Source organism: Phytophthora infestans, genomic scaffold, assembly GCF_000142945.1.
Source record: "Phytophthora infestans T30-4 supercont1.60 genomic scaffold, whole genome shotgun sequence".
Taxonomy (NCBI): Eukaryota; Oomycota; class Peronosporomycetes; order Peronosporales; family Peronosporaceae; genus Phytophthora; species Phytophthora infestans.
The window spans coordinates 705,847-718,917 of record NW_003303699.1 but is presented as its reverse complement, the minus strand read 5'-3'; positions in this window follow the sequence as shown (position 1 = coordinate 718,917).

Sequence of the window (13,071 nt, the reverse complement as noted above, 5' to 3'; positions counted from 1 at the left end):
CTTGCGGAGCAGATTTAGAAACCGGATTCGTTTTGGGCTTGGCTTTCGGGGAAGCTCGGGCCTGCTTATGGGGACGGGAGGATCCGGTGCTAGGAGCGGGAGATGTACTACGCGGGCGTTTCGCAGTCGACGAATCCGCCCCACTTACCGTCGGAAGAGGAGCAGAAACGCTAGCAGCCTGAGAGGGCCCCGACAAGGGAGGAAGTGGATCCGAGACGGCAGCTGTCACCAGCGCCAGTCGTCGACGTGCCAAATCGCGCTCCGACAGGCCGCGATCGCGCTCCAGGATCAGCTGTTGCTGCTGAGTTTGGATCCAGGCGCAGACCTAGCCCAGATCCAGGTGTACGCTGAAAGGGTGGATCCAGCCCAGATCCAGGTGTACACTGAAAGGGTGGATCCAGCCCAGATCCAGGTGTACGCTGAAAGGGTGGATCCAGCCCAGATCCAGGTGTACGCTGAAAGGGTGGATCCAGCCCAGATCCAGGTGTACGCTGAAAGGGTGGATCCAGCCCAGATCCAGGTGTACACTGAAAGGGTGGATCTAGCCCAGATCCAGGTGTACACTGAAAGGGTGGACTAGATTTCTCAACCGACGAAGGAATGTTGTAAGCATATTCAAGTAAGAAAGTGTGGATTGTAATAGCTTATGCGAAAGGCTAGCTCGACCCAGTATCCAGTCGCTAGTTACTGCTACGAAAGGAATCCACGAAGACGGAAACTGGGGCGTGGTGTCGAAGAGTGATGAGGATCAGGTAGTCTTGGGCTGAACATTGAAGAACTTGCCCACTAGACGCTGGATCTGGCGTCCTGGGTGTTGGCTCAGGTCCCCGCGAAACTGGATGCGCCAAGGCTCGGCTTCGTCGATCTCTCGCAAGGCTTCCAATAGGCTCGTGGGCTCTGGGCGATGGAGGTTGGGATCCTCCAAGTTGGCTTGACGGGATACGGATCCCGGAAACCAAGCTACCTTATCCCCGCGTCGGGGTAGATGCAAGAAGGATGGATCCAGCAAAATATCCACGTCACACCAACCGTCCTGGATTGCTAACACGAGGATCACAAGGACTCTCTTCCAAGCTCGGCCCGCATGGCTACGCCGGTTACCATGCTGCTTGTTGAAGTTGGACAACCAGGTCGAACCCTGCAATTGATTCCGAGAGATGGGGAACCGGTGAGTGCCCTCCCATATAGCAACCCGGTGCTTGGAGGCGAAATCCCGGAACGCCCGAACGAATACCCCAAGTCGCCCACGCACATCACCCCTGAAGCTAACCGGATCCACCGGTGTGGTGACCAGGGTATCCCACGGGGCAGCACTTGTCAGTTCCTCCACGAGGGGTCTGGTGATGAGCGAATCCACGTACCCGGCCCTCGGGATGGCGTCCGCTGTCCGAGGGAATATCCACTCAGCCCGAAAAGGCAACTCCGGAAACAGAACCGTGATCTTCATGGAGATGATCGCAACTCGGTTCAATTTCTTGGCTGACCAAGGCTCGATGTCTCTGGCAGCGAAGGCCACCGGAGCACGTCTACCAGGAATGAAAGCAGCATCCGGACCGAACGGAGCCACGGGGAGCATCCCTGGCAGTGACGAGTTAGGGGGAGCGGGGATCAAGGCAGATCCAGGGGATCCGCCACCGTGAGGCGATCCCGGGGATCCGCCACCATGAGGCGATCCTGGGGAACCGCCACCATGGGGCGATCCTGGAGATCCACCACCATGAGGCGACCCCCCTCCACCAGATCCGGAAGATCCGCCACCAGGCGCACCCCCTCCGCCAGATCCAAGGAGTCCGCCACCACGAGGCGACCCCCCCCCACCATCACTGCCCGATCCACCGTCACTGTCGACGTGGATCGCAGATCCCGCAGTGGCGCCTCCGGATCCGGCTGTGCCAGCGACTTGTGGAGGCGGCGTCGAGAGGGATCTCCGCCGGGCTTCGGATCGGGATTGGGATAGAGCTCGCCGCGTGTCTTCCTCCAAGGCATCCTCAGCGGCTTGAGCCTCCTCTGAATCCTCTGGACTCTCGTCGTCATCGTCGTCGTCGTCATCGTCCTCATCGCTTAGAGTAAAGGGATACGGGCCGGCAGACGGCGTACGCTTTGACGACGATCGGTTAGGAGGCCCTGAGCCGTCGGACCAGTCAGAGTCCTCATCCTCATCGTCCTCCGAACTACCCAGTCCACACCCAGGGGGAATGACGCGTTTAGCTTTCCCCTTCCCGGGTCCAGTACGGGCCGGCGGAGGGTTGGTGGAAGCAGACTGAGGAACGATGGGCGTCGTTACCGAAGGGACCAGCGGTGGATCTCGTCGTGGACGCCGATCCCGATTTTGATACTGCCGTAGATCCCGTTTTGGCCGTCGATCCGGACTTGGACACCGCTGATCCTGTTTTGGATGGGGCAACGGATCCAGTCTTGGACGCCGTAGACCCAGTCTTGGGTCCGGATCCAGATTTTGACGTAGCCACAGTGGATCCAGCCTTGGATCCCACTCCCGTTTTGGATGGGACAACGGATCCGGTCTTGGACGCCGTAGACCCAGTCTTGGGCCCGGAGCCAGACTTGGACGTAGTGTCAGATCCAGTCTTGGACGCCAAGGTAGACTGGGATCTAGCGGTGGATCCAGACTTGGATCCGGCACCCGACTTCGAGGTGGAGGAGGAAGTCTTGGACGCGGACGTGGATCCCGCCTTGGACACAGAAGTGGATCCCGCTTGCGGAGCCGATTTAGAGACCGGAGTCGTTTAGGCTTGGCTTTCGGAGAAGCTCGGGCCTGCTTATGGGGACGGGAGGATCCGGTGCTAGGAGCGGGAGATGCACTACGCGGGCGTTTCGCAGCCGACGAATCCGCCCCACTTACAGTCGGAAGTGGAGCAGAGACGCTAGCAGCATGAGATGGCCCCGACAAGGGAGGAAGGGGATCCGAAACGGCAGCTGTCACCAGCGCCAGTCGTCGACGTGCCAAATCCCGCTCCGATAAGCCACGATCGCGCTCCAGGACCAGCTCTTGCTGCTGAGTTTGGGCTGCAGCGAGTTGATCCCGGAGTTTCGCGGCGGTCGCATCGGCTTCTTTCAATTCGTCACCTGGATTGACAATAACGAGTGAATATGGGGTTACTAGCAAGGACTAAAAGAGGATCCACGTACTCGTGCGGCGAAGCTTGGATTCCAGCTCTGTTTGTGCACGCTTGGCATCCGCCCACTCGGTAGCCGCCTTGTCCCGCTAGAGTTCGCTGTCCGCCAGTTTCGCTTGGATCTCGTCGCGCAATCGAGTCATACGCACGAATTCTTCGAGCGCGTAATCTCGTCCGGCAGACGCTTTCTCGAGCGACTCCTTGGTGTCTTGCAATTCCTCAGAGAGTTGAGCCAGGGCTACATCCGGCGATGAGGGAGGTGGATTTGGCGCGGGGGACCCTCCACGCGCCGACACTAAGGCAAATCCGCCATGGGTGGATCCCACATAGTCGTTGGTCACCACCTCCTCCTGGGTCAGACGCAACTCGTCACGGAGACGGTCCAAGCTCGCATCTGCAGCTGCCCCAGCAGTCTGGGAATCCTCCAGATCTCGCTCGAGGTTGTGGATCCCGGGATTGGAGTTGGTGGATCTCAGATCCGGCGAGTGCCATCTCCCTAAGGAGATGGTCGTTGTCATCTCGCATAACGTCTCGTTGACGGGAGGCGCGATCCAGCCGTCCGGTCAGGTCGCGGATCTCGACCGCCTGATCAGCCAACAGGAGTCGCAGGTCCTGCGACCGAGAGGCCGCACGGTGCTCCCACCCCTGGATCTCCATCGCTTGGTCATGGATTTGGGCCCGCAAGGTCTGAAGTTGGGTAGTGTGTAGAGACGCAGCTTGGTCTTGGGCATCTTGAGCCGTCTGGAGCTCCGCCGTCAGGGTTTGCACCTGATCGGAAAGAGCCTGGGCTAGAACCCGCAGATCGGTGGGCGACATGGAAGTCGGACTGACCGGAGGTGTGGTGGATGGGACCTTGCCCGACGATTTGCCGGTACGCTTGGCGGGAGACATGTGTCGCGAAGGGGAGAAAGCGGTTGTGGATGCTGGTGATGCACGTCGTGGACGCTGTTGTGCAGCGCCGACCACGTACAGGAGGCGATTGTGGTGAAGTGCTTTCTCAGAAATAAGAGAATGGTCCTGACGCGGGGTCACTATCCCGAATCAGTGACAATTTCAAGTGATTATAGAGGATTTGGGTTGTTTGGCACGGGTGCAAGTTGCCTGTGGTGGATTAGCCATGGCGAGCAGCACCCCGTATGGAATGACGATGGATCTGATATGAGCGATGTACGAGAAGGCAAGATCCACCAAGACTTACCTCGGATCCACCCTTACCTGGATTCACTAAGATGGATATGGGATATACTATACAAGAGTGGATCGAGTGTGGATCCTATGAAGGAAGGATGGTCGGTGCCCTCTGACGGTGGATCTAGTAGCCACGGCTAATGAAGAGTCAAGATCCACCGCGAGGTACCCCGGATCCCATACTTCCGAGTTCGTATCCAAGGAGGGAGGATCCCGCCTGGAGGGACCTGGATCCAGGGTATAGGGATGATGGATACAGTGGATCTCGAACTTTCGTGGGACAACGGAGATCACAGACGGTTGCGAGATGATGTTGGATGATTGGAGAGCTCGGATCCACGGCGAGTGTACCATTACAGTGAGGTGGATCCAAGCGACCTGGATCCGGATGAGTGTACCTATAATAGGGTGACCATGATGATTACGTCATATATCCGGTGGATCTGAAGATAACACAGCTGGGATGATGGGTCAAGGGAAGAAGGGACATGCAGCCGAGCCTGGTAAGGGGTTCAACAAATAAAAGACATAGAAGGTAGAAACCCAGGCAGGTATAGGCTTAAATATCAATACAGACTCCAATTTGCACAGTGACACGCAAGTGCCTTCCTGCCCTCAAGAACCGGAACTACATTGGCCGTACGAGCTCCGAGAAGGTTGGGAATTGCGAATCTAGTGTTGGTAGTGATAACTGGATAATACATTGGCCAGATCCTACAACCTAGTGAGCTTTTCCTTTACTTGTGCAGATCCGACAGGTTAACCGAATTTACTACTTGGTCGGTTACACCCTAGGGGCTCTCAACTCTCAAGATCCCGTCACAGGAGGCGGCAAGTACGACTTAAAGGACAACACAAAGGCAAGGGAACACACCCGCAAGGCAACCCTACGGCCAGATCCACGATCTAGGCCCCGGATCCATAAGCTCGAATATTCGCTTAGGATACGGAACCATCCACGGACGCAGAGTGAAGATTTTCCACTGCTGCTCCACCCCATCCCCACGTCTCGCCAAGACACTCAAGCTTCACCACTTGAACTCTTCGGAAGTTACCGAGAGAGCAGATCCCGCCCTACCGACGGGTACACAAGGTGAGGAAAGTTCAGCAGAACACGGATCATCGGGGGACCCCCTCCGTTAGTCGGTGTCTGGGCGCAGTTGGTAAGTTGGATCTGGCAATCTCGCAGAGTTTGCTGATCCCGCTACACCACACAAGCACCAGAACTCTGTGGTTGTAACGGGGTACGTAGCCCTAAGAGTACCCTGGTTACATGAAGTGTGACACGTCACACTTCGGAAGTATGACACGTTATACTTCGGGATATTTGCCAAAGCCAACCATTGGTTAATGACATTGCATTTCTATAGGTGACTTATAGTTGTATTAAACCCAAGCTTTATCTACCTATAAATATACTCAGTTTACATTCTACCTTAATTAGGTCACTTCGCTCTCTTTTTGAATAAAGAGGGGACCTGTAAACTGCCGTTCACTGAGAGTTTGAATACTCTCGGAAGCTAACTTCCTCAAGCGCAAGGTGCTGTGTGACCCCGTCACACTTGGTAGCACTAGTAGTCAATCCACGCCACCGCGGGTAGACTACCTGAACCTCTCCGAAGTTCGTTGCCATGGACAGGAACGACTTCTCCCTTATGAACGACTCTCAGTTCGAGTCGGTTCGAAAGACGGCAGGCATCTTCGGGATGGAGGCCCTGCAGAGCCTGGTGGTGTCAACACCGGCCGAGCAGCTCGAGCGCGTCAATGCGTTTGACGCGTACGAGCAGGGCTGTAATGGGCCTGTAACGGGGTACGTAGCCCTAAGTGTACCCTGGTTACATGAAGTGTGACACTTCACACTTCAGGAGTATGACACGTCATATACTCCGAGATATTTGGTACAAGGTACCAAGGTCGTTCAAAGCCAACCATTGGTTAAATGACATTGCATTTCTATAGGTAACTAACAGTTTGTATTAAACCCAAACTTAATCTACCTATAAATATACTCAGTTTACAATCTACCTTATTTGGGTCACTTCGCTCTCTTTAATAAAAGAGGGGACCTGTGAACTGCCGTTCACTGAGAGTTTGTATACTCTCGGAAGATAACTTCCTCAAGCGCAAGGTGCTGTGTGACCCCGTCACACTTGGTAGCACTAGTAGTCAATCCACGCCACCGCGGGTAGACTACCTGAACCTCTCCGAAGTTCGTTGCCATGGACAGGAACGACTTCTCCCATTTGAGCGACTCTCAGTTCGAGTCGGTTCGGAAGATGGCAGGCATCTTCGGGAGGGAGGCCCTGCAGAGCCTGGTGGTGTCAACACCGGCTGAGCAGCTCGAGCGCGTCAATGCATTCGACGTGTACGAGCAGGGCCTCATCGCGCATGTGCGGGAGAACCTGCAGGCTCCGGCGGCGGAAGCAAATCCGCCTCACCCGAAGCCAATACGGCTGAAGGTAAAGCCGTATGAAGGAAAGGAAGGCGAGAACCTTCACTTCTGGGTCCGAGAAGTAGAGCTCGCGATGGACGCGGCTCTGATCTCGACCGAGCAACTGCGTGTTGCTTTTGCACTCTCCAACCTTAGCGGTCGTGCTAAGAGTCGGGTGTACACTCGGGAAGCATATGATATGATCCTGGGCATGCCCTGGCTTGAGAAGCACGAGCCCTGGATCGACTGGCGAGGCAAGGCAATCGGTGCCAGCCGCCCTGCGCAGTCCGACAGAGCATTGGTGAGTCATGTTCCCACCTCTGTCAGGACCCGGGGCGCCCGCGAGGGCTGCCAGGGTACCAAAGCATCCGGCAGATGCTTGGGAGTCGTCGACGTATATGACGACTCCGAGGATGTTTTGATGGTGGCCGCGCCCAGAAGAGGCGCTGGCCAAGTGGGTAGCTTAGGTCCACAGGCGGGTAACTTAGTTCCGCAGACAGCTGCAGCTGTCATGAACACTGAGAACAGCGTGTTCAGAGTGGGTAACAGAGTTCCACTCACGGTCGCCTAGACCTTAACTGAAGAGGAAGACGTCGGATACGCTTCCTGTGTGGGTAACACAGTGCCACACGCGGTCGCCCAGACCTTAACTGAAGAGGAAGGCGTTGAACACGCTTCCTGTGTGGGTAACACAGTGCCACACGCGGTCGCCCAGACCTTAACTGAAGAGGAAGGCGTCGAACACGCTTCCTGTGTGGGTAACACAGTGCCACACGCGGTCGCCCAGACCTTAACTGAAGAGGAAGGCGTCGAACACGCTCCTGTGTGGGTGCCATAGTACCACACGAGGCCACGAGTGCCTCGGATGTCGTAGCGACGGCATCCCTAGACGTGGGCAGCAAAGCTCCCCGTCACAGACGCCGTCGACAAAGACGCCGCCGCCGCCTCAAGTCGGATCCGAACTTCGTTCCGATCGACGTCGCTTCAAGCGACTCGGAGTCCAGGGCCCGGGCTCCTCCGACAAGGCCGGTGGAAGAGTGTTATCACATCTTCGATGGCGAGACAGGTTTACCCGTCAAGGCATCTGATGTCCACTTGGAACCGCTGCCAGAGGTTGCAGAGATACTGAACCTCGAGAAAATGACGGTTGAGGCTTTCCTGGCCAGCCTCAAGGCTGGAGAGATTGCTGAGATGGTGCTCATGAGACCTGAGACCACTCGGGAGGAGCTGAACTCCTCCTCTGTCTTGGACGAGAACGTCCTCGAAGACCTAAACAAGCAGCGTCAGGCGCGCTTGGGTTCTGAGATTCTTAAGAGCCTCAAGGATCCGATGTATCCTTTGGTGACGGAGTATGCGGACGTGGTGAACAAACACCCACCGACCCAACTCCCACCGGATCGAGGCGTACGGCACGAGATTGATCTCGTGCCCGGCAGGCACAAAGTATTGTGTCACGAGGCAATGGCCTCTCCCGCGCGAACAGTGCGAGGTCATTGATGCCTTCTTCGCCGCGAAAGCGAAGGCAGGCATGGTGCGGGAATCGAAATCCCCGCACTCGACGCCGACTTTCTGCGTTCGTAAGCCGAACGGAAAGTGGCGTCTGGTTCACGCTTATAACAAGCTGAACAACGCAACGGTGCCGGCCCAAACACCGATCCCACGAAAGGATGTGTTGTTGAACAACATGGCCGGGAGCGTACTGTACAGTTCGCTGGATTTGGTAGACGGATACTACCAAATCCTGATGCGAGAGAGTGACATCCCGCTCACTGCGGTAAGCACTCCAAGCGGCATGCTTTGGGAGTGGCTCGTCATGCCGCAGAGCTTGTCTAACGCCCCGGCGACGTTCAATCGCCTGGTGACGCAATTGTTCCGCCCTTTGCGTACCTTCGTACAGACGTACTTCGACGACATATTCGTCCATAGCCGTGCCGAGGGAGGCAATACGGCCATGGAGGTGCATCTAGGACACCTCCGTCGAGTGTTGGACGTGATGCGAGCGAACAAGCTCTACGCCAACATCGACAAGTGCGTTTTCGCGTCACCAGAGATTAAAGTTCTCGGTTGCTTCGTCAGCAACGTGGGCGTTCGGGCTGACCCAGACAAGGTCAAGGCCATAGCAGCATGGCAAACGCCCCGATCCCAGAAGGATCCTCGAAAGTGGTCTGGCTTGGCCAACTACCTTCACAAGTACAGTGCAGGGTACGCGGGCTTCGCTAAGCCCTTGTCGTGCCTCCTTCAGAAGGACGTCGACTGGCGCTGGGAGCAAGAGCACCAGGATGCTTTTGACAGCATCAAGGCCAGTCTCCAAGAGACCCCTGTCCTGGCCCTGCCGGACGAGACGAAGCTGTTTAGCATCGTCTGCGACGCCTCCAATTACGCCATCGGGTGTGCATTGCTGCAGGCCGACACGGCTGGACATGAGCGCGTCATCTCGTTCCAGTCCAGGAAGCTCAAAGCCGCCGAGCGGAACTACCCTGTCCACGACAAAGAGCTCCTGGACATGAAGTATGCCCTTGTGAAGCTCCGTGTTCACCTTCTGGGCTCTAGGCCCTTTGTGATCTACACAGACCACGCGTCCTTGAGGACGGCGACTAACTCGCCTCACCTCTCCCAAAGGATGGCGAGGTGGCTGTCCTTCTTCGCGGAATACAACTTCCGCGTCGAATACAAGCCGGGCAAACTCAACGTGCTTGCGGACGCCCTCTCTCGGCGTCCCGACTATGAGTTGGCCCACATCACGCGGGTGAAAACGGATCTATATGATCGGATACGCATGGCGTATCGGGACGATGAGGCTGTCGCGCCTATCGTCAAGTTCCTTAAGACCGGAGCGAGCGCGAAGTCCGACTGGCTCTCGTCGCGACAGCGCTCACGGCTCCACCGATATGAGTTGAAGGAGGGCCTCCTCTATTATCGGGTGGAGCCCACTGATCCTCCACGGGTGGTTGTACCCAACGACGAGGATCTGAAGTTCGACATCCTCGCGGAGGCGCATGACGCGCCCTCCAGCGGCCACTTGGGCCGCGAGAAGACCTTTCTGTCGGTCTCTCAGTCCTTCTGGTGGACCCACATGTACAAGTGGGTCGCCCGGTACGTCAAGACATGCGAAACATGTCAGCGGGTCAAACCCGCAGGGCACTCTTCGGCTCCACTACAGAGCCTGCCCGTACCGGCTGATTGTTGGAAGTCGATGAGTCTTGACTTCATCTTTGGGCTTCCCGCCGACGGACACGGCAACACCGGAATTTTGGTGTTCGTGTGTCGGCTGAGCAAGATGGTACATCTTGCTCCAGTTCCCGTCACTGTAACGGGCGAACTAACCGCAAGGTTGTTCGTCGATGGCGTGTTCCGCTATCACGGTCTCCCGGAGACGATTGTCTCGGACCGAGACCCGCGGTTCACTGCTGCGTTTTGGAAAACGCTGTTCCCTTTACTGGGAACTCGTCTGCAGATGTCCACTGCGGATCATCCGCAGACAGACGGCCAAACAGAGCGCGTCAATCGAGTGCTCGAGGACACTCTGCGCAGTGTGTGCGCGGCAGCGCCACGTACGTGGTCGACGCAGCTTCCAGTTGTTGAGTTTGCGCTCAACAACGCGGTGCACGCGTCCACGGGGTTCACGCCGTTCTACTTGAACGGCTTCCGCCACCCCAGAGTGCCTCTCACTCTTCGAGGAAACACTGACTCCTCTATTCTAAGTGGGGGAGAGGCTCGGAAAGCCCTTTCCTCCCAGGTCTCGGATGTGAGGCCAGTTTCGCTGCGGAAACAGGTGGAATCCTTTATGGATACCAAGCTGAACATTGTCAGCAGGGTCCGCGATGCCATGGCAGCGGCCCAAGATAAACAAAAGGAGTACTCGGACAAACAAGGAAGAGGAAACTTAAGTATATTTGAGATTGGTGACTTAGTGTTACTAGACACGAGGAACCTACCTCTAGACACTGTTAGCTCTGTCGGCAGCAACAAGCTGAAGCACCGCTTCATCGGACCTTTTGCAGTCCTGGCCAGACATGGTGCGTCGTACACCATCGACCTTCCAAAGTCAATGACGACGCACCCGACGTTCTATGTCGGACGTCTTAAGCGGTACTTTGACCCGCAGGGGGTTGCTGACTCGCAGACTCCCCTTGACCCAGCTCCTCGAAGCGAGGGCCGGTCACAGTCGTCGACGAGGGCGTCGGAGCAGGCACTCAAGCCTCGGTCGGGACGGCAAGGCTGCGGTCAAGACCGTACGCCGGAGGGGCTCCATATGAACAAATCACGGCGCCATACGCCGAGTACGCCGGGTACGCACCAAACGCGTACGTCTGGGAGTGTGCCGCAGGCGGCTCCGGACGTGGCAACAGAGCCTCGATCCGTCGGATCATGCGAAAGGCCTCGTCCAGATCGGAAGAAGAGGCCCGGCGATCCACCCGCAGGTGTAGGCTCGCGACCTCTCGCTCCAACAGGTCCAGGCGGCCCGCAATGCGAGCGAGCTCGCCCTGATTCCCGGCCTGGGCGGCAGCATCACCGCCAGTCCCAAGGCCAAGTGCAATCTCAAGCACGAGGACACGTTGACGGAGGCGGTCAACCTCAGGGTCCCGTGTCGGACCCGCAGTCGGAGCACTCGAACGAGAGTGGCTCTCGGGAGGCGCCGAGTACTCGTACTCGTACGAGGGCACCTCCGCCCCTGCTTGACCGGAATGGAGAAGTCCACTTCCACGTGGAGCGGATCCTCCAGGAGCAACGGTGTCGCGGGAAGCGACAGCTCCTCGTGAAGTGGAGGGGTTATGCCCACTCCGAGAACTCGTGGGAGCCGATTGAACGGCTCCTGATTGACTGCCCGAAGGCTGTCGCAATCTGGGAACAGAAGCGGCGGCAGCTTCATAAGTAGTCCGGGGCTTCTTGCCCGAACCGGGTACGAATGATGAATAAATACCGTACCCGCGCTCATCGTGAGCGCTAGAAGCCGCGCGCTTCAGGATGTCCCTTGGCAGCATACGCTTGCTGATCAAGTGGCCAAACCTCACACGAAGATCACGCTGGTCCAGGAATGTGGACAGCTGCTGATCTTCATGGAGTTCCATTAACTCCGTGGGCGAGTACTTGAGAGTCTCACCCACGCCCAGACATGTCCTCACAAGAGCTCCACATGGGACAGGTTCTCGGGCATAACCCAGGGGTATCCCCAAACAGGATAGAGACCACCCCGGGTCTCGGGCTTCTTACGACAAGTCGTGAAGTCCTTAAGGGGAATGCGGTGTGGCGCGAGAAGCACACACCGAGCAGCCTCCACGTTGTCGACGAACAACTGTTCTTTCTGAACAAGGGCTCGTTCATAGATGCCCCTAGAAGTGTGGCCGCCCACAAGGCCACGAGGAGCGACGAGAAGCTCTAAGAAGAGGTCAGCCCCAGAGCTCTCCTCGGGAGGCCAATACCCTCTTGAGTTGATGGCAGCTCCCTGGCTGACGGGTGCCGCCACCGAACCCCCACGCACACGCTGGGCAGCTTGGGAATCCTCCTGCTGCTGGTCGAGGTCATTCGAGACCTCCCGGGGCTCAACAATGGCACCCTCCTCTTCCTCTTCTTCCTCCTTCTCCTCCTCTTCATCCGAGGAGCCGAAGAGACTCTGATAGGAGCGTCGAGTCTCCTTCTCCTCGCGGAGTGGAGACTTTGAGGGCTTGGCGCCTTCGGCTTTAGAGGCCTTAGCGCGCGCAAGACCCTCGGCAAGCAAGATACGTTTGCGAGGATTCTCTTCCTCATCGCCACCGGCTTTGGGAGCGCCCTTAGCCTTAACGGCCGGACTCTCAGAGCGCACAGAGGTCCTAGGACTGTGATCCCCGTGATCACTAGCGGGCGACTGCACGCTGCCTTCTTTGTGCTCACTGGGCACTGGGCTGTGCTCTCCCACAGAGCCCGCAGGAGCATCCGGAGTGCTCTCGGACTCGGCATCGTCTTCACTGCCCGAGTTGAACTCGCGTTCTACGAACCGAGGGTTCGGACGGTTGTCTGAAGACGAGGGCGACGGACTGCGGCGCCTGCTTGCGCGCTTGTCCGCAGCCGCGTCACCCGAGGAACCGATCGCCTCGGAGGCCACCTGAGTAGCCTCCTTGAGTGCAGAGCCTTTGCCGTGAGGCTTAGTGCTCTTGGCCTGCGCCTTACCGGCTGCAGCCTTGGAGCGTGTCTTAGCACCGCTCTTAGCAGTGCCGCGAGGCATGATAACGGTCGAGGTGGAGACCTTGACGAAGAGCGCACAGGTTGCTGCTCGAGGCTCTAACTGTGAAGTGAGCCTCCGCCGCGCTCGCGCGGCCAAGTCGATGGTTTTCGACTTTGAGA